A 20,704-nucleotide genomic window follows, 5' to 3' on the forward strand; every position below is an offset into this window, starting at 1 on the left:
CAACTGATTACAGGGTTGGACTATGAGTTGACCATGTTTCAGTTACGTACATGGTCAGTTGTTCTAGGGGTATGATACTCGCTTAGGGTGCGAGTGGTTCCGGGTTCAAATCCCGGACAGACCCGACTTTTCGATAAAGTAATCTTGTGACTATTTTAATGCAACTGATTACAGGGTTGGTCTATGAGTTGACCATGTTTCAGTTACGTACATGGTCAGTTGTTCTAGGGGTATGATACTCGCTTAGGGTGCGAGTGGTTCCGGGTTCAAATCCCGGTCGGACCCGACTTTTTGCAGAAATAATCTAGTGACTATTTAAATGCAACTGATTACAGGGTTGGACTATGAGTTGACCATGTGTCAGTTAAATACATGGTCCGTTGGTCTAGGGGTATGATACTCGCTTACGGTACGAGTGGTCCCGGGTTCAAAACCCGGACGGACCCGACTTTTCGATGAAGTAATGTAGTGACTCTTTAAATACAACTGATTTCTGGGTTGAACCATGAGTTGACCATGTTTCAGTTACATACACGGTCCGTTGGTCTAGGGGTATGATACTCGCATAGGGTGCGAGTGGTCCCGGGTTCAAATCTCGGATGGACCCGACTTTTTGCAGAAATAATATAGTGACTATTTAAATGCAACTGATTACTGGGTTGAACTATGAAATGACCATGTTTCAGTTACATACATGGTCAGTTGTTCTAGGGGTATGATACTCGCTTAGGGTGCCAGTGGTCTCGGGTTCAAATCCCGGACGGACCCGACTTTTCGATGAAGTAATGTAGTGACTCTTTAAATACAACTGATTACTGGGTTGAACTGTGAGTTGACCATGTTTCAGTTACATACACGGTCCGTTGGTCTAGGAGTATGATACTTGCATAGGGTGCGAGTGGTCCCGGGTTCAAATCCCGGACGTACCCAACTTTTTGCAGAAATAATCTAGTGACTATTTAAATGCAACTGATTACAGGGTTGGACTATGAGTTGACCAGGTTTCAGTTACATAATTGGTCCGTTGGTCTAGGGGTATGATACTCGCTTACGGTGCGAGTGGTCCTGGGTTCAAATCCCGGACGGACCCGACTTTTCGATGAAGTAATGTAGTGACTCTTTAAATAAAACTGATAACTGGGTTGAACTATGAGTTGACCATGTTTCAGTTACATACACGGTCCGTTGGTCTAGGAGTATGATGCTCGCATAGGGTGCGAGTGGTCCCGGGTTCAAATCCCGGACGGACCCGACTTTTTGCAGAAATAATCTAGTGACTATTTAAATGCAACTGATTACAGGGTTTGACTATGAGTTGACCATGTGTCAGTTACAAACATGGTCCGTTGGTCTAGGGGTATGATACTCGCTTTGGGTGCGAGTGGTCTCGGGTTCAAATCCCGAACGGACCCGACTTTTCGATGAAGTAATGTAGTGACTCTTTAAATACAACTGATTACTGGGTTGAACTATGAGTTGACCATGTTTCAATTACATACTTGGTCCGTTGGTCTAGGGGTATGATACCCACTTACGGTGCGAGTGTTCCCGGGCTCAAATCCTGGACGGACCTGACTTTTCGATGAAGTAGTGTAGTGACTCTTTAAATACAACTGATTACTGGGTTTAACTATGAGTTGACCATGTTTAAGGTACATTCAAGGTCCGTTGGTCTAGGGGTATGATACTCGCTTCGGGTGCGAGTGGTTCCGGGTTCAAATCCCGGACGGACCCGACTTTTTGCAGAAATAATCTAGTGACTATTTAAATACAACTGATTACTGGGTTGAACTATAAGTTGACCATGTTTCAGTTACATACACGGTCCGTTGGTCTAGGGGTATGATACTCGCATAGGGTGCGAGTGGTCCCTGGTTCAAATCCCGGACGGACGCGACTTTTCGATGAAGTAATGTAGTGACTATTTTAATGCAACTAATTACAGGATTGGACTATGAGTTAAACATGTTTCACCTACATACATGGTCCGTTGGTCTAGGGGTATGATACTCGCTGAGGGTGCGAGTGGTCCCGAGTTCAAATCCCGGACGGACCCAACTTTTTGCAGAAATAATTTAGAGACTATTTAAATGCAACTGATTACTGGGTTGAGCTATGAGTTGACCATGTTTCAGTTACCTACATGGTCAGTTGTTCTAGGGGTATGATACTCGCTTAGGGTGCGAGTGGTCCCGGGTTCAAATCCCGGATGGACCCAACTTTCTGCAGAATTAGTCAAGTGACTTTTTAAATGCAACTGATTACAGGGTTGGACTATGAGTTGACCATGTTTCAGTTGTATTCATAGTCCGTTGGTCAAGGGGTATGATACTCGCTTAGGGTGCGAGTGGTCCCGGGTTCAAATCCCGGACGGACCCAACTTTTCGATAAAGTAAGGTTGTGACAATTTTAATGCAACTGATTACAGGGTTGGACTATGAGTTGACCATGTTTCAGTTACACGCATGGTCCGTTGATCTCGGGGTATGATACTCGCTTAGGGTGCGAGTGGTCCCGGGTTCAAATCCCGGACGGACCCGACTTTTTGCAGAAATAATCTAGTGACTATTTAAATGCAACTGATTACAGGGTTGGACTATGAGTTGACCATGTTTCAGTAACATACACGGTCCGTCTGTCTAGGGGTATGATACTCGCATAGGGTGCGAGTGGTCCCGGGTTCAAATCCCGGAAAGAGCCGACTTTTCCATGAAGTATTGTAGTGACTATTTTAATGCAACTAATTACAGGATTGGACTATGAGTTGACCATTTTTCACCAACATACATGGTCCGTTGGTCTAGGGGTATGATATTCGCTTTGGGTGCGAGTGGTCCCGGGTTCAAATCACGGACGGACCCAACATTTCGATAGAGTAACCTAGTGACTATTTTAATGCAACTGATTACAGGGTTGGTCTATGAGTTGACCATGTTTCAGTTACATACATGGTCAGATGGTCTAGGGGTATGATACTCGCATAGGGTGCGAGTGGTCCCGAGTTCAAATCCCGGACGGACCCAACTTTTTGCAGAAATAATCTAGAGACTATTTAAATGCAACTGATTACAGGGTTGGACTATGAGTGACCATGTTTGAGTTACATACATGGTCCGTTGGTCTAGGGGTATGATACTCGCTTTGGGTGCGAGTGGTCCCGGGTTCAAATCCCGGACGGACCCAACTTTTCGATAAAGTAATCTAGTGACTATTTTAATGCAACTGATTACAGGGTTGGTCTATGAGTTGACCATGTTTCAGTTACGTACATGGTCAGTTGTTCTAGGGGTATGATACTCGCTTAGGGTGCGAGTGGTTCCGGGTTCAAATCCCGGATGGACCCGACTTTTTGCAGAAATAATCTAGTGACTATTTAAATGCAACTGATTACAGGGTTGGACTATGAGTTGACCATGTTTCAGTTACGTACCTGGTCCGTTGGTCTAGGGGTATGATACTCGCTTACGGTACGAGTGGTCCCGGGTTCAAAACCCGGACGGACCCGACTTTTCGATGAAGTAATGTAGTGACTCTTTAAATACAACTGATTACTGGGTTGAACTATGAGTTGACCATGTTTCAGTTACATACACGGTCCGTTGGTCTAGGGGTATGATACTCGCATAGGGTGCGAGTGGTCCCGGGTTCAAATCCCGGATTGACCCGACTTTTTGCAGAAATAATCTAGTGACTATTTAAATGCAACTGATTACTGGGTTGAACTATGAAATGACCATGTTTCAGTTACCTACATGGTCAGTTGTTCTAGGGGTATGATACTCGCTTAGGGTGCGAGTGGTCTCGGGTTCAAATCCCGGACGGACCCGACTTTTCGATGAAGTAATGTAGTGACTCTTTAAATACAACTGATTACTGGGTTGAACTATGAGTTGACCATGTTTCAGTTACATACACGGTCCGTTGGTCTAGGAGTATGATACTTGCATAGGGTGCGAGTGGTCCCGGGTTCAAATCCCGGACGTACCCAACTTTTTGCAGAAATAATCTAGTGACTATTTAAATGCAACTGATTACAGAGTTGGACTATGAGTTGACCAGGTTTCAGTTACATAATTGGTCCGTTGGTCTAGGGCTATGATACTCGCTTACGGTGCGAGTGGTCCCGGGTTCAAATCCCGGACGGACCCGACTTTTCGATGAAGTAATGTAGTGACTCTTTAAATAAAACTGATTACTGGGTTGAACTATGAGTTGACCATGATTCAGTTACATACACGGTCCGTTGGTCTAGGAGTATGATGCTCGCATAGGGTGCGAGTGGTCCCGGGTTCAAATCCCGGACGGACCCGACTTTTTGCAGAAATAATCTAGTGACTATTTAAATGCAACTGATTACAGGGTTAGACTATGAGTGACCATGTTTGAGTTACATACACGGTCCGTTGGTCTAGGAGTATGATACTTGCATAGGGTGCGAGTGGTCCCGGGTTCAAATCCCGGACGTACCCAACTTTTTGCAGAAATAATCTAGTGACTATTTAAATGCAACTGATTACAGAGTTGGACTATGAGTTGACCAGGTTTCAGTTACATAATTGGTCCGTTGGTCTAGGGCTATGATACTCGCTTACGGTGCGAGTGGTCCCGGGTTCAAATCCCGGACGGACCCGACTTTTCGATGAAGTAATGTAGTGACTCTTTAAATAAAACTGATTACTGGGTTGAACTATGAGTTGACCATGATTCAGTTACATACACGGTCCGTTGGTCTAGGAGTATGATGCTCGCATAGGGTGCGAGTGGTCCCGGGTTCAAATCCCGGTCGGACCCGACTTTTTGCAGAAATAATCTAGTGACTATTTAAATGCAACTGATTACAGGGTTAGACTATGAGTGACCATGTTTGAGTTACATACACGGTCCGTTGGTCTAGGAGTATGATACTTGCATAGGGTGCGAGTGGTCCCGGGTTCAAATCCCGGACGTACCCAACTTTTTGCAGAAATAATCTAGTGACTATTTAAATGCAACTGATTACAGAGTTGGACTATGAGTTGACCAGGTTTCAGTTACATAATTGGTCCGTTGGTCTAGGGCTATGATACTCGCTTACGGTGCGAGTGGTCCCGGGTTCAAATCCCGGACAGACCCGACTTTTCGATGAAGTAATGTAGTGACTATTTTAATGCAACTAATTACAGGATTGGACTATGAGTTGACCATGTTTCACCAACATACATGGTCCGTTGGTCTAGGGGTATGATATTCGCTTTGGGTGCGAGTGGTCCCGGGTTCAAATCACGGACGGACACAACATTTCGATAGAGTAACCTAGTGACTATTTTAATGCAACTGTTTACAGGGTTGGTCTATGAGTTGACCATGTTTCAGTTACATACATGGTCAGATGGTCTAGGGGTATGATACTCGCATAGGGTGCGAGTGGTCCCGAGTTCAAATCCCGGACGGACCCAACTTTTTGCAGAAATAATCTAGAGACTATTTAAATGCAACTGATTACAGGGTTAGACTATGAGTGACCATGTTTGAGTTACATACATGGTCCGTTGGTCTAGGGGTATGATACTCGCTTTGGGTGCGAGTGGTCCCGGGTTCAAATCCCGGACGGACCCAACTTTTCGATAAAGTAATCTAGTGACTATTTTAATGCAACTGATTACAGGGTTGGTCTATGAGTTGACCATGTTTCAGTTACGTACATGGTCAGTTGTTCTAGGGGTATGATACTCGCTTAGGGTGCGAGTGGTTCCGGGTTCAAATCCCGGATTGACCCGACTTTTTGCAGAAATAATCTAGTGACTATTTAAATGCAACTGATTACAGGGTTGGACTATGAGTTGACCATGTTTCAGTAACATACACGGTCCGTCTGTCTAGGGGTATGATACTCGCATAGGGTGCGAGTGGTCCCGGGTTCAAATCCCGGACAGACCCGACTTTTCGATGAAGTAATGTAGTGACTATTTTAATGCAACTAATTACAGGATTGGACTATGAGTTGACCATGTTTCACCAACATACATGGTCCGTTGGTCTAGGGGTATGATATTCGCTTTGGGTGCGAGTGGTACCGGGTTCAAATCACGGACGGACCCGACTTTTTGCAGAAATAATCTAGTGACTATTTAAATGCAACTGATTACTGGGTTGAACTATGAAATGACCATGTTTCAGTTACCTACATGGTCAGTTGTTCTAGGGGTATGATACTCGCTTAGGGTGCGAGTGGTCTCGGGTTCAAATCCCGGACGGACCCGACTTTTCGATGAAGTAATGTAGTGACTCTTTAAATACAACTGATTACTGGGTTGAACTATGAGTTGACCATGTTTCAGTTACATACACGGTCCGTTGGTCTAGGAGTATGATACTTGCATAGGGTGCGAGTGGTCCCGGGTTCAAATCCCGGACGTACCCAACTTTTTGCAGAAATAATCTAGTGACTATTTAAATGCAACTGATTACAGAGTTGGACTATGAGTTGACCAGGTTTCAGTTACATAATTGGTCCGTCTGTCTAGGGCTATGATACTCGCTTACGGTGCGAGTGGTCCCGGGTTCAAATCCCGGACAGACCCGACTTTTCGATGAAGTAATGTAGTGACTATTTTAATGCAACTAATTACAGGATTGGACTATGAGTTGACCATGTTTCACCAACATACATGGTCCGTTGGTCTAGGGGTATGATATTCGCTTTGGGTGCGAGTGGTCCCGGGTTCAAATCACGGACGGACACAACATTTCGATAGAGTAACCTAGTGACTATTTTAATGCAACTGTTTACAGGGTTGGTCTATGAGTTGACCATGTTTCAGTTACATACATGGTCAGATGGTCTAGGGGTATGATACTCGCATAGGGTGCGAGTGGTCCCGAGTTCAAATCCCGGACGGACCCAACTTTTTGCAGAAATAATCTAGAGACTATTTAAATGCAACTGATTACAGGGTTAGACTATGAGTGACCATGTTTGAGTTACATACATGGTCCGTTGGTCTAGGGGTATGATACTCGCTTTGGGTAAGAGTGGTCCCGGGTTCAAATCCCGGACGGACCCAACTTTTCGATAAAGTAATCTAGTGACTATTTTAATGCAACTGATTACAGGGTTGGTCTATGAGTTGACCATGTTTCAGTTACGTACATGGTCAGTTGTTCTAGGGGTATGATACTCGCTTAGGGTGCGAGTGGTTCCGGGTTCAAATCCCGGACGGACCCGACTTTTTGCAGAAATAATCTAGTGACTATTTAAATGCAACTGATTACAGGGTTGGACTATGAGTTGACCATGTTTCAGTAACATACACGGTCCGTCTGTCTAGGGGTATGATACTCGCATAGGGTGCGAGTGGTCCCGGGTTCAAATCCCGGACAGACCCGACTTTTCGATGAAGTAATATAGTGACTATTTTAATGCAACTAATTACAGGATTGGACTATGAGTTGACCATGTTTCACCAACATACATGGTCCGTTGGTCTAGGGGTATGATATTCGCTTTGGGTGCGAGTGGTACCGGGTTCAAATCACGGACGAACCCAACATTTCGATAGAGTAACCTAGTGACTATTTTAATGCAACTGATTACAGGGTTGGTCTATGAGTTGACCATGTTTCAGTTACATACATGGTCAGATGGTCTAGGGGTATGATACTCGCATAGGGTGCGAGTGGTCCCGGGTTCAAATCCCGGACGGACCCGACTTTTTGCAGAAATAATCTAGTGACTATTTAAATGCAACTGATTACTGGGTTGAACTATGAAATGACCATGTTTCAGTTACCTATATGGTCAGTTGTTCTAGGGGTATGATACTCGCTTAGGGTGCGAGTGGTTTCGGGTTCAAATCCCGGACGGACCCGACTTTTCGATGAAGTAATGTAGTGACTCTTTAAATACAACTGATTACTGGGTTGAACTATGAGTTGACCATGTTTCAGTTACATACACGGTCCGTTGGTCTAGGAGTATGATACTTGCATAGGGTGCGAGTGGTCCCGGGTTCAAATCCCGGACGTACCCAACTTTTTGCAGAAATAATCTAGTGACTATTTAAATGCAACTGATTACAGAGTTGGACTATGAGTTGACCAGGTTTCAGTTACATAATTGGTCCGTTGGTCTAGGGCTATGATACTCGCTTACGGTGCGAGTGGTCCCGGGTTCAAATCCCGGACAGACCCGACTTTTCGATGAAGTAATGTAGTGACTATTTTAATGCAACTAATTACAGGATTGGACTATGAGTTGACCATGTTTCACCAACATACATGGTCCGTTGGTCTAGGGGTATGATATTCGCTTTGGGTGCGAGTGGTCCCGGGTTCAAATCACGGACGGACACAACATTTCGATAGAGTAACCTAGTGACTATTTTAATGCAACTGTTTACAGGGTTGGTCTATGAGTTGACCATGTTTCAGTTACATACATGGTCAGATGGTCTAGGGGTATGATACTCGCATAGGGTGCGAGTGGTCCCGAGTTCAAATCCCGGACGGACCCAACTTTTTGCAGAAATAATCTAGAGACTATTTAAATGCAACTGATTACAGGGTTAGACTATGAGTGACCATGTTTGAGTTACATACATGGTCCGTTGGTCTAGGGGTATGATACTCGCTTTGGGTGCGAGTGGTCCCGGGTTCAAATCCCGGACGGACCCAACTTTTCGATAAAGTAATCTAGTGACTATTTTAATGCAACTGATTACAGGGTTGGTCTATGAGTTGACCATGTTTCAGTTACGTACATGGTCAGTTGTTCTAGGGGTATGATACTCGCTTAGGGTGCGAGTGGTTCCGGGTTCAAATCCCGGACGGACCCGACTTTTTGCAGAAATAATCTAGTGACTATTTAAATGCAACTGATTACAGGGTTGGACTATGAGTTGACCATGTTTCGGTAACATACACGGTCCGTCTGTCTAGGGGTATGATACTCGCATAGGGTGCGAGTGGTCCCGGGTTCAAATCCCGGACAGACCCGACTTTTCGATGAAGTAATGTAGTGACTATTTTAATGCAACTAATTACAGGATTGGACTATGAGTTGACCATGTTTCACCAACATACATGGTCCTTTGGTCTAGGGGTATGATATTCGCTTTGGGTGCGAGTGGTCCCGGGTTCAAATCACGGACGGACCCAACATTTCGATAGAGTAACCTAGTGACTATTTTAATGCAACTGATTACAGGGTTGGACTTTGAGTTGACCATGTGTCAGTTACATACATGGTCCGTTGGTCTAGGGGTATGATACTCGCATAGGGTTGCGAGTGGTCCCGGGTTCAAATCCCGGATGGACCCGACTTTTCGATGAAGTAATGTAGTGACTATTTTAATGCAACTAATTACAGGATTGGACTATGAGTTGACCATGTTTCACCAACATACATGGTCCGTTGGTCTAGGGGTATGATATTCGCGTTGGGTGCGAGTGGTCCCGGGTTCAAATCACAGACGGACCTAACATTTCGATAAAGTAACCTAGTGACTATTTTAATGCAACTGATTACAGGGTTGGTCTATGAGTTGACCATGTTTCAGTTACGTACATGGTCAGTTGTTCTAGGGGTATGATACTCGCTTAGGGTGCGAGTGGTTCCGGGTTCAAATCCCGGACGGACCCGACTTTTTGCAGAAATAATCTAGTGACTATTTAAATGCAACTGATTACAGGGTTGGACTATGAGTTGACCATGTTTCAGTAACATACACGGTCCGTCTGTCTAGGGGTATGATACTCGCATAGGGTGCGAGTGGTCCCGGGTTCAAATCCCGGACAGACCCGACTTTTCGATGAAGTAATGTAGTGACTATTTTAATGCAACTAATTACAGGATTGGACTATGAGTTGACCATGTTTCACCAACATACATGGTCCGTTGGTCTAGGGGTATGATATTCGCTTTGGGTGCGAGTGGTACCGGGTTCAAATCACGGACGGACCCGACTTTTTGCAGAAATAATCTAGTGACTATTTAAATGCAACTGATTACTGGGTTGAACTATGAAATGACCATGTTTCAGTTACCTACATGGTCAGTTGTTCTAGGGGTATGATACTCGCTTAGGGTGCGAGTGGTCTCGGGTTCAAATCCCGGACGGACCCGACTTTTCGATGAAGTAATGTAGTGACTCTTTAAATACAACTGATTACTGGGTTGAACTATGAGTTGACCATGTTTCAGTTACATACACGGTCCGTTGGTCTAGGAGTATGATACTTGCATAGGGTGCGAGTGGTCCCGGGTTCAAATCCCGGACGTACCCAACTTTTTGCAGAAATAATCTAGTGACTATTTAAATGCAACTGATTACAGAGTTGGACTATGAGTTGACCAGGTTTCAGTTACATAATTGGTCCGTTGGTCTAGGGCTATGATACTCGCTTACGGTGCGAGTGGTCCCGGGTTCAAATCCCGGACAGACCCGACTTTTCGATGTAGTAATGTAGTGACTATTTTAATGCAACTAATTACAGGATTGGACTATGAGTTGACCATGTTTCACCAACATACATGGTCCGTTGGTCTAGGGGTATGATATTCGCTTTGGGTGCGAGTGGTCCCGGGTTCAAATCACGGACGGACACAACATTTCGATAGAGTAACCTAGTGACTATTTTAATGCAACTGTTTACAGGGTTGGTCTATGAGTTGACCATGTTTCAGTTACATACATGGTCAGATGGTCTAGGGGTATGATACTCGCATAGGGTGCGAGTGGTCCCGAGTTCAAATCCCGGACGGACCCAACTTTTTGCAGAAATAATCTAGAGACTATTTAAATGCAACTGATTACAGGGTTAGACTATGAGTGACCATGTTTGAGTTACATACATGGTCCGTTGGTCTAGGGGTATGATACTCGCTTTGGGTGCGAGTGGTCCCGGGTTCAAATCCCGGACGGACCCAACTTTTCGATAAAGTAATCTAGTGACTATTTTAATGCAACTGATTACAGGGTTGGTCTATGAGTTGACCATGTTTCAGTTACGTACATGGTCAGTTGTTCTAGGGGTATGATACTCGCTTAGGGTGCGAGTGGTTCCGGGTTCAAATCCCGGACGGACCCGACTTTTTGCAGAAATAATCTAGTGACTATTTAAATGCAACTGATTACAGGGTTGGACTATGAGTTGACCATGTTTCAGTAACATACACGGTCCGTCTGTCTAGGGGTATGATACTCGCATAGGGTGCGAGTGGTCCCGGGTTCAAATCCCGGACAGACCCGACTTTTCGATGAAGTAATGTAGTGACTATTTTAATGCAACTAATTACAGGATTGGACTATGAGTTGACCATGTTTCACCAACATACATGGTCCTTTGGTCTAGGGGTATGATATTCGCTTTGGGTGCGAGTGGTCCCGGGTTCAAATCACGGACGGACCCAACATTTCGATAGAGTAACCTAGTGACTATTTTAATGCAACTGATTACAGGGTTGGACTTTGAGTTGACCATGTGTCAGTTACATACATGGTCCGTTGGTCTAGGGGTATGATACTCGCATAGGGTTGCGAGTGGTCCCGGGTTCAAATCCCGGATGGACCCGACTTTTCGATGAAGTAATGTAGTGACTATTTTAATGCAACTAATTACAGGATTGGACTATGAGTTGACCATGTTTCACCAACATACATGGTCCGTTGGTCTAGGGGTATGATATTCGCGTTGGGTGCGAGTGGTCCCGGGTTCAAATCACAGACGGACCTAACATTTCGATAAAGTAACCTAGTGACTATTTTAATGCAACTGATTACAGGGTTGGTCTATGAGTTGACCATGTTTCAGTTACGTACATGGTCAGTTGTTCTAGGGGTATGATACTCGCTTAGGGTGCGAGTGGTTCCGGGTTCAAATCCCGGACGGACCCGACTTTTTGCAGAAATAATCTAGTGACTATTTAAATGCAACTGATTACAGGGTTGGACTATGAGTTGACCATGTTTCAGTAACATACACGGTCCGTCTGTCTAGGGGTATGATACTCGCATAGGGTGCGAGTGGTCCCGGGTTCAAATCCCGGACAGACCCGACTTTTCGATGAAGTAATGTAGTGACTATTTTAATGCAACTAATTACAGGATTGGACTATGAGTTGACCATGTTTCACCAACATACATGGTCCGTTGGTCTAGGGGTATGATATTCGCTTTGGGTGCGAGTGGTACCGGGTTCAAATCACGGACGGACCCGACTTTTTGCAGAAATAATCTAGTGACTATTTAAATGCAACTGATTACTGGGTTGAACTATGAAATGACCATGTTTCAGTTACCTACATGGTCAGTTGTTCTAGGGGTATGATACTCGCTTAGGGTGCGAGTGGTCTCGGGTTCAAATCCCGGACGGACCCGACTTTTCGATGAAGTAATGTAGTGACTCTTTAAATACAACTGATTACTGGGTTGAACTATGAGTTGACCATGTTTCAGTTACATACACGGTCCGTTGGTCTAGGAGTATGATACTTGCATAGGGTGCGAGTGGTCCCGGGTTCAAATCCCGGACGTACCCAACTTTTTGCAGAAATAATCTAGTGACTATTTAAATGCAACTGATTACAGAGTTGGACTATGAGTTGACCAGGTTTCAGTTACATAATTGGTCCGTTGGTCTAGGGCTATGATACTCGCTTACGGTGCGAGTGGTCCCGGGTTCAAATCCCGGACAGACCCGACTTTTCGATGAAGTAATGTAGTGACTATTTTAATGCAACTAATTACAGGATTGGACTATGAGTTGACCATGTTTCACCAACATACATGGTCCGTTGGTCTAGGGGTATGATATTCGCTTTGGGTGCGAGTGGTCCCGGGTTCAAATCACGGACGGACACAACATTTCGATAGAGTAACCTAGTGACTATTTTAATGCAACTGTTTACAGGGTTGGTCTATGAGTTGACCATGTTTCAGTTACATACATGGTCAGATGGTCTAGGGGTATGATACTCGCATAGGGTGCGAGTGGTCCCGAGTTCAAATCCCGGACGGACCCAACTTTTTGCAGAAATAATCTAGAGACTATTTAAATGCAACTGATTACAGGGTTAGACTATGAGTGACCATGTTTGAGTTACATACATGGTCCGTTGGTCTAGGGGTATGATACTCGCTTTGGGTGCGAGTGGTCCCGGGTTCAAATCCCGGACGGACCCAACTTTTCGATAAAGTAATCTAGTGACTATTTTAATGCAACTGATTACAGGGTTGGTCTATGAGTTGACCATGTTTCAGTTACGTACATGGTCAGTTGTTCTAGGGGTATGATACTCGCTTAGGGTGCGAGTGGTTCCGGGTTCAAATCCCGGACGGACCCGACTTTTTGCAGAAATAATCTAGTGACTATTTAAATGCAACTGATTACAGGGTTGGACTATGAGTTGACCATGTTTCAGTAACATACACGGTCCGTCTGTCTAGGGGTATGATACTCGCATAGGGTGCGAGTGGTCCCGGGTTCAAATCCCGGACAGACCCGACTTTTCGATGAAGTAATGTAGTGACTATTTTAATGCAACTAATTACAGGATTGGACTATGAGTTGACCATGTTTCACCAACATACATGGTCCTTTGGTCTAGGGGTATGATATTCGCTTTGGGTGCGAGTGGTCCCGGGTTCAAATCACGGACGGACCCAACATTTCGATAGAGTAACCTAGTGACTATTTTAATGCAACTGATTACAGGGTTGGACTTTGAGTTGACCATGTGTCAGTTACATACATGGTCCGTTGGTCTAGGGGTATGATACTCGCATAGGGTTGCGAGTGGTCCCGGGTTCAAATCCCGGATGGACCCGACTTTTCGATGAAGTAATGTAGTGACTATTTTAATGCAACTAATTACAGGATTGGACTATGAGTTGACCATGTTTCACCAACATACATGGTCCGTTGGTCTAGGGGTATGATATTCGCGTTGGGTGCGAGTGGTCCCGGGTTCAAATCACAGACGGACCTAACATTTCGATAAAGTAACCTAGTGACTATTTTAATGCAACTGATTACAGGGTTGGTCTATGAGTTGACCATGTTTCAGTTACGTACATGGTCAGTTGTTCTAGGGGTATGATACTCGCTTAGGGTGCGAGTGGTTCCGGGTTCAAATCCCGGACGGACCCGACTTTTTGCAGAAATAATCTAGTGACTATTTAAATGCAACTGATTACAGGGTTGGACTATGAGTTGACCATGTTTCAGTAACATACACGGTCCGTCTGTCTAGGGGTATGATACTCGCATAGGGTGCGAGTGGTCCCGGGTTCAAATCCCGGACAGACCCGACTTTTCGATGAAGTAATGTAGTGACTATTTTAATGCAACTAATTACAGGATTGGACTATGAGTTGACCATGTTTCACCAACATACATGGTCCGTTGGTCTAGGGGTATGATATTCGCTTTGGGTGCCAGTGGTACCGGGTTCAAATCACGGACGGACCCGACTTTTTGCAGAAATAATCTAGTGACTATTTAAATGCAACTGATTACTGGGTTGAACTATGAAATGACCATGTTTCAGTTACCTACATGGTCAGTTGTTCTAGGGGTATGATACTCGCTTAGGGTGCGAGTGGTCTCGGGTTCAAATCCCGGACGGACCCGACTTTTCGATGAAGTAATGTAGTGACTCTTTAAATACAACTGATTACTGGGTTGAACTATGAGTTGACCATGTTTCAGTTACATACACGGTCCGTTGGTCTAGGAGTATGATACTTGCATAGGGTGCGAGTGGTCCCGGGTTCAAATCCCGGACGTACCCAACTTTTTGCAGAAATAATCTAGTGACTATTTAAATGCAACTGATTACAGAGTTGGACTATGAGTTGACCAGGTTTCAGTTACATAATTGGTCCGTTGGTCTAGGGCTATGATACTCGCTTACGGTGCGAGTGGTCCCGGGTTCAAATCCCGGACAGACCCGACTTTTCGATGAAGTAATGTAGTGACTATTTTAATGCAACTAATTACAGGATTGGACTATGAGTTGACCATGTTTCACCAACATACATGGTCCGTTGGTCTAGGGGTATGATATTCGCTTTGGGTGCGAGTGGTCCCGGGTTCAAATCACGGACGGACACAACATTTCGATAGAGTAACCTAGTGACTATTTTAATGCAACTGTTTACAGGGTTGGTCTATGAGTTGACCATGTTTCAGTTACATACATGGTCAGATGGTCTAGGGGTATGATACTCGCATAGGGTGCGAGTGGTCCCGAGTTCAAATCCCGGACGGACCCAACTTTTTGCAGAAATAATCTAGAGACTATTTAAATGCAACTGATTACAGGGTTAGACTATGAGTGACCATGTTTGAGTTACATACATGGTCCGTTGGTCTAGGGGTATGATACTCGCTTTGGGTGCGAGTGGTCCCGGGTTCAAATCCCGGACGGACCCAACTTTTCGATAAAGTAATCTAGTGACTATTTTAATGCAACTGATTACAGGGTTGGTCTATGAGTTGACCATGTTTCAGTTACGTACATGGTCAGTTGTTCTAGGGGTATGATACTCGCTTAGGGTGCGAGTGGTTCCGGGTTCAAATCCCGGACGGACCCGACTTTTTGCAGAAATAATCTAGTGACTATTTAAATGCAACTGATTACAGGGTTGGACTATGAGTTGACCATGTTTCAGTAACATACACGGTCCGTCTGTCTAGGGGTATGATACTCGCATAGGGTGCGAGTGGTCCCGGGTTCAAATCCCGGACAGACCCGACTTTTCGATGAAGTAATGTAGTGACTATTTTAATGCAACTAATTACAGGATTGGACTATGAGTTGACCATTTTTCACCAACATACATGGTCCGTTGGTCTAGGGGTATGATATTCGCTTTGGGTGCGAGTGGTACCGGGTTCAAATCACGGACGGACCCAACATTTCGATAGAGTAACCTAGTGACTATTTTAATGCAACTGATTACAGGGTTGGTCTATGAGTTGACCATGTTTCAGTTACATACATGGTCAGATGGTCTAGGGGTATGATACTCGCATAGGGTGCGAGTGGTCCCGGGTTCAAATCCCGGACGGACCCGACTTTTTGCAGAAATAATCTAGTGACTATTTAAATGCAACTGATTACTGGGTTGAACTATGAAATGACCATGTTTCAGTTACCTATATGGTCAGTTGTTCTAGGGGTATGATACTCGCTTAGGGTGCGAGTGGTCTCGGGTTCAAATCCCGGACGGACCCGACTTTTCGATGAAGTAATGTAGTGACTCTTTAAATACAACTGATTACTGGGTTGAACTATGAGTTGACCATGTTTCAGTTACATACACGGTCCGTTGGTCTAGGAGTATGATACTTGCATAGGGTGCGAGTGGTCCCGGGTTCAAATCCCGGACGTACCCAACTTTTTGCAGAAATAATCTAGTGACTATTTAAATGCAACTGATTACAGAGTTGGACTATGAGTTGACCAGGTTTCAGTTACATAATTGGTCCGTTGGTCTAGGGCTATGATACTCGCTTACGGTGCGAGTGGTCCCGGGTTCAAATCCCGGACAGACCCGACTTTTCGATGAAGTAATGTAGTGACTATTTTAATGCAACTAATTACAGGATTGGACTATGAGTTGACCATGTTTCACCAACATACATGGTCCGTTGGTCTAGGGGTATGATATTCGCTTTGGGTGCGAGTGGTCCCGGGTTCAAATCACGGACGGACACAACATTTCGATAGAGTAACCTAGTGACTATTTTAATGCAACTGTTTACAGGGTTGGTCTATGAGTTGACCATGTTTCAGTTACATACATGGTCAGATGGTCTAGGGGTATGATACTCGCATAGGGTGCGAGTGGTCCCGAGTTCAAATCCCGGACGGACCCAACTTTTTGCAGAAATAATCTAGAGACTATTTAAATGCAACTGATTACAGGGTTAGACTATGAGTGACCATGTTTGAGTTACATACATGGTCCGTTGGTCTAGGGGTATGATACTCGCTTTGGGTGCGAGTGGTCCCGGGTTCAAATCCCGGACGGACCCAACTTTTCGATAAAGTAATCTAGTGACTATTTTAATGCAACTGATTACAGGGTTGGTCTATGAGTTGACCATGTTTCAGTTACGTACATGGTCAGTTGTTCTAGGGGTATGATACTCGCTTAGGGTGCGAGTGGTTCCGGGTTCAAATCCCGGACGGACCCGACTTTTTGCAGAAATAATCTAGTGACTATTTAAATGCAACTGATTACAGGGTTGGACTATGAGTTGACCATGTTTCAGTAACATACACGGTCCGTCTGTCTAGGGGTATGATACTCGCATAGGGTGCGAGTGGTCCCGGGTTCAAATCCCGGACAGACCCGACTTTTCGATGAAGTAATGTAGTGACTATTTTAATGCAACTAATTACAGGATTGGACTATGAGTTGACCATTTTTCACCAACATACATGGTCCGTTGGTCTAGGGGTATGATATTCGCTTTGGGTGCGAGTGGTACCGGGTTCAAATCACGGACGGACCCAACATTTCGATAGAGTAACCTAGTGACTATTTTAATGCAACTGATTACAGGGTTGGTCTATGAGTTGACCATGTTTCAGTTACATACATGGTCAGATGGTCTAGGGGTATGATACTCGCATAGGGTGCGAGTGGTCCCGGGTTCAAATCCCGGACGAACCCGACTTTTTGCAGAAATAATCTAGTGACTATTTAAATGCAACTGATTACTGGGTTGAACTATGAAATGACCATGTTTCAGTTACCTATATGGTCAGTTGTTCTAGGGGTATGATACTCGCTTAGGGTGCGAGTGGTTTCGGGTTCAAATCCCGGACGGACCCGACTTTTCGATGAAGTAATGTAGTGACTCTTTAAATACAACTGATTACTGGGTTGAACTATGAGTTGACCATGTTTCAGTTACATACACGGTCCGTTGGTCTAGGAGTATGATACTTGCATAGGGTGCGAGTGGTCCCGGGTTCAAATCCCGGACGTACCCAACTTTTTGCAGAAATAATCTAGTGACTATTTAAATGCAACTGATTACAGAGTTGGACTATGAGTTGAAAAGGTTTCAGTTACATAATTGGTCCGTTGGTCTAGGGCTATGATACTCGCTTACGGTGCGAGTGGTCCCGGGTTCAAATCCCGGACAGACCCGACTTTTCGATGAAGTAATGTAGTGACTATTTTAATGCAACTAATTACAGGATTGGACTATGAGTTGACCATGTTTCACCAACATACATGGTCCGTTGGTCTAGGGGTATGATATTCGCTTTGGGTGCGAGTGGTCCCGGGTTCAAATCACGGACGGACACAACATTTCGATAGAGTAACCTAGTGACTATTTTAATGCAACTGTTTACAGGGTTGGTCTATGAGTTGACCATGTTTCAGTTACATACATGGTCAGATGGTCTAGGGGTATGATACTCGCATAGGGTGCGAGTGGTCCCGAGTTCAAATCCCGGACGGACCCAACTTTTTGCAGAAATAATCTAGAGACTATTTAAATGCAACTGATTACAGGGTTAGACTATGAGTGACCATGTTTGAGTTACATACATGGTCCGTTGGTCTAGGGGTATGATACTCGCTTTGGGTGCGAGTGGTCCCGGGTTCAAATCCCGGACGGACCCAACTTTTCGATAAAGTAATCTAGTGACTATTTTAATGCAACTGATTACAGGGTTGGTCTATGAGTTGACCATGTTTCAGTTACGTACATGGTCAGTTGTTCTAGGGGTATGATACTCGCTTAGGGTGCGAGTGGTTCCGGGTTCAAATCCCGGACGGACCCGACTTTTTGCAGAAATAATCTAGTGACTATTTAAATGCAACTGATTACAGGGTTGGACTATGAGTTGACCATGTTTCAGTAACATACACGGTCCGTCTGTCTAGGGGTATGATACTCGCATAGGGTGCGAGTGGTCCCGGGTTCAAATCCCGGACAGACCCGACTTTTCGATGAAGTAATGTAGTGACTATTTTAATGCAACTAATTACAGGATTGGACTATGAGTTGACCATGTTTCACCAACATACATGGTCCGTTGGTCTAGGGGTATGATATTCGCTTTGGGTGCGAGTGGTACCGGGTTCAAATCACGGACGGACCCAACATTTCGATAGAGTAACCTATTGACTATTTTAATGCAACTGATTACAGGGTTGGTCTATGAGTTGACCATGTTTCAGTTACATACATGGTCAGATGGTCTAGGGGTATGATACTCGCATAGGGTGCGAGTGGTCCCGGGTTCAAATCCCGGACGGACCCGACTTTTTGCAGAAATAATCTAGTGACTATTTAAATGCAACTGATTACTGGGTTGAACTATGAAATGACCATGTTTCAGTTACCTATATGGTCAGTTGTTCTAGGGGTATGATACTCGCTTAGGGTGCGAGTGGTTTCGGGTTCAAATCCCGGACGGACCCGACTTTTCGATGAAGTAATGTAGTGACTCTTTAAATACAACTGATTACTGGGTTGAACTATGAGTTGACTATGTTTCAGTTACATACACGGTCCGTTGGTCTAGGAGTATGATACTTGCATAGGGTGCGAGTGGTCCCGGGTTCAAATCCCGGACGTACCCAACTTTTTGCAGAAATAATCTAGTGACTATTTAAATGCAACTGATTACAGAGTTGGACTATGAGTTGACCAGGTTTCAGTTACATAATTGGTCCGTTGGTCTAGGGCTATGATACTCGCTTACGGTGCGAGTGGTCCCGGGTTCAAATCCCGGACAGACCCGACTTTTCGATGAAGTAATGTAGTGACTATTTTAATGCAACTAATTACAGGATTGGACTATGAGTTGACCATGTTTCACCAACATACATGGTCCGTTGGTCTAGGGGTATGATATTCGCTTTGGGTGCGAGTGGTCCCGGGTTCAAATCACGGACGGACACAACATTTCGATAGAGTAACCTAGTGACTATTTTAATGCAACTGTTTACAGGGTTGGTCTATGAGTTGACCATGTTTCAGTTACATACATGGTCAGATGGTCTAGGGGTATGATACTCGCATAGGGTGCGAGTGGTCCCGAGTTCAAATCCCGGACGGACCCAACTTTTTGCAGAAATAATCTAGAGACTATTTAAATGCAACTGATTACAGGGTTAGACTATGAGTGACCATGTTTGAGTTACATACATGGTCCGTTGGTCTAGGGGTATGATACTCGCTTTGGGTGCGAGTGGTCCCGGGTTCAAATCCCGGACGGACCCAACTTTTCGATAAAGTAATCTAGTGACTATTTTAATGCAACTGATTACAGGGTTGGTCTATGAGTTGACCATGTTTCAGTTACGTACATGGTCAGTTGTTCTAGGGGTATGATACTCGCTTAGGGTGCGAGTGGTTCCGGCTTCAAATCCCGGACGGACCCGACTTTTTGCAGAAATAATCTAGTGACTATTTAAATGCAACTGATTACAGGGTTGGACTATGAGTTGACCATGTTTCAGTAACATACACGGTCCGTCTGTCTAGGGGTATGATACTCGCATAGGGTGCGAGTGGTCCCGGGTTCAAATCCCGGACAGACCCGACTTTTCGATGAAGTAATGTAGTGACTATTTTAATGCAACTAATTACAGGATTGGACTATGAGTTGACCATGTTTCACCAACATACATGGTCCGTTGGTCTAGGGGTATGATATTCGCTTTGGGTGCGAGTGGTACCGGGT

At 44.7% G+C, this 20,704-nt stretch overlaps 18 non-coding genes across 18 annotated transcripts; all 18 read left to right on the forward strand.

Moving 5' to 3' along the window:
- The first annotated feature begins 374 nt into the window (after nt 1-374).
- Nucleotides 375-446, forward strand: TRNAR-ACG (transfer RNA arginine (anticodon ACG)). The gene has a single exon. It is a non-coding gene; the product is annotated as a tRNA-Arg (tRNA).
- Nucleotides 447-1,018: 572 nt separating this feature from the next.
- On the forward strand, nt 1,019-1,090 carry TRNAR-ACG (transfer RNA arginine (anticodon ACG)). Its single transcript has one exon. It is a non-coding gene; the product is annotated as a tRNA-Arg (tRNA).
- A 250-nt stretch (nt 1,091-1,340) lies between these two features.
- TRNAP-UGG (transfer RNA proline (anticodon UGG)) lies at nt 1,341-1,412 on the forward strand. The gene has a single exon. It is a non-coding gene; the product is annotated as a tRNA-Pro (tRNA).
- Nucleotides 1,413-1,662: 250 nt separating this feature from the next.
- TRNAP-CGG (transfer RNA proline (anticodon CGG)) lies at nt 1,663-1,734 on the forward strand. The gene has a single exon. It is a non-coding gene; the product is annotated as a tRNA-Pro (tRNA).
- Nucleotides 1,735-2,306: 572 nt separating this feature from the next.
- Nucleotides 2,307-2,378, forward strand: TRNAP-AGG (transfer RNA proline (anticodon AGG)). The gene has a single exon. It is a non-coding gene; the product is annotated as a tRNA-Pro (tRNA).
- An 89-nt stretch (nt 2,379-2,467) lies between these two features.
- On the forward strand, nt 2,468-2,539 carry TRNAP-AGG (transfer RNA proline (anticodon AGG)). Its single transcript has one exon. It is a non-coding gene; the product is annotated as a tRNA-Pro (tRNA).
- Nucleotides 2,540-3,110: 571 nt separating this feature from the next.
- TRNAP-UGG (transfer RNA proline (anticodon UGG)) lies at nt 3,111-3,182 on the forward strand. Its single transcript has one exon. It is a non-coding gene; the product is annotated as a tRNA-Pro (tRNA).
- Nucleotides 3,183-3,432: 250 nt separating this feature from the next.
- TRNAR-ACG (transfer RNA arginine (anticodon ACG)) lies at nt 3,433-3,504 on the forward strand. Its single transcript has one exon. It is a non-coding gene; the product is annotated as a tRNA-Arg (tRNA).
- A 572-nt stretch (nt 3,505-4,076) lies between these two features.
- TRNAR-ACG (transfer RNA arginine (anticodon ACG)) lies at nt 4,077-4,148 on the forward strand. Its single transcript has one exon. It is a non-coding gene; the product is annotated as a tRNA-Arg (tRNA).
- Nucleotides 4,149-4,558: 410 nt separating this feature from the next.
- Nucleotides 4,559-4,630, forward strand: TRNAR-ACG (transfer RNA arginine (anticodon ACG)). The gene has a single exon. It is a non-coding gene; the product is annotated as a tRNA-Arg (tRNA).
- Nucleotides 4,631-5,522: 892 nt separating this feature from the next.
- TRNAP-UGG (transfer RNA proline (anticodon UGG)) lies at nt 5,523-5,594 on the forward strand. The gene has a single exon. It is a non-coding gene; the product is annotated as a tRNA-Pro (tRNA).
- A 2,985-nt stretch (nt 5,595-8,579) lies between these two features.
- TRNAP-UGG (transfer RNA proline (anticodon UGG)) lies at nt 8,580-8,651 on the forward strand. The gene has a single exon. It is a non-coding gene; the product is annotated as a tRNA-Pro (tRNA).
- Nucleotides 8,652-10,833: 2,182 nt separating this feature from the next.
- TRNAP-UGG (transfer RNA proline (anticodon UGG)) lies at nt 10,834-10,905 on the forward strand. The gene has a single exon. It is a non-coding gene; the product is annotated as a tRNA-Pro (tRNA).
- A 2,182-nt stretch (nt 10,906-13,087) lies between these two features.
- TRNAP-UGG (transfer RNA proline (anticodon UGG)) lies at nt 13,088-13,159 on the forward strand. Its single transcript has one exon. It is a non-coding gene; the product is annotated as a tRNA-Pro (tRNA).
- A 2,182-nt stretch (nt 13,160-15,341) lies between these two features.
- Nucleotides 15,342-15,413, forward strand: TRNAP-UGG (transfer RNA proline (anticodon UGG)). Its single transcript has one exon. It is a non-coding gene; the product is annotated as a tRNA-Pro (tRNA).
- A 1,537-nt stretch (nt 15,414-16,950) lies between these two features.
- Nucleotides 16,951-17,022, forward strand: TRNAP-UGG (transfer RNA proline (anticodon UGG)). Its single transcript has one exon. It is a non-coding gene; the product is annotated as a tRNA-Pro (tRNA).
- A 1,537-nt stretch (nt 17,023-18,559) lies between these two features.
- On the forward strand, nt 18,560-18,631 carry TRNAP-UGG (transfer RNA proline (anticodon UGG)). Its single transcript has one exon. It is a non-coding gene; the product is annotated as a tRNA-Pro (tRNA).
- A 1,537-nt stretch (nt 18,632-20,168) lies between these two features.
- On the forward strand, nt 20,169-20,240 carry TRNAP-UGG (transfer RNA proline (anticodon UGG)). The gene has a single exon. It is a non-coding gene; the product is annotated as a tRNA-Pro (tRNA).
- The last annotated feature ends 464 nt before the right edge of the window (nt 20,241-20,704 follow it).

The sequence above is a fragment of the Phalangium opilio genome, unplaced genomic scaffold (assembly GCF_054372755.1).
Source record: "Phalangium opilio isolate 3A_F unplaced genomic scaffold, DU_Popi_V2 ptg000032l_1, whole genome shotgun sequence".
In the NCBI taxonomy this organism is placed as follows: Eukaryota; Metazoa; Arthropoda; class Arachnida; order Opiliones; family Phalangiidae; genus Phalangium; species Phalangium opilio.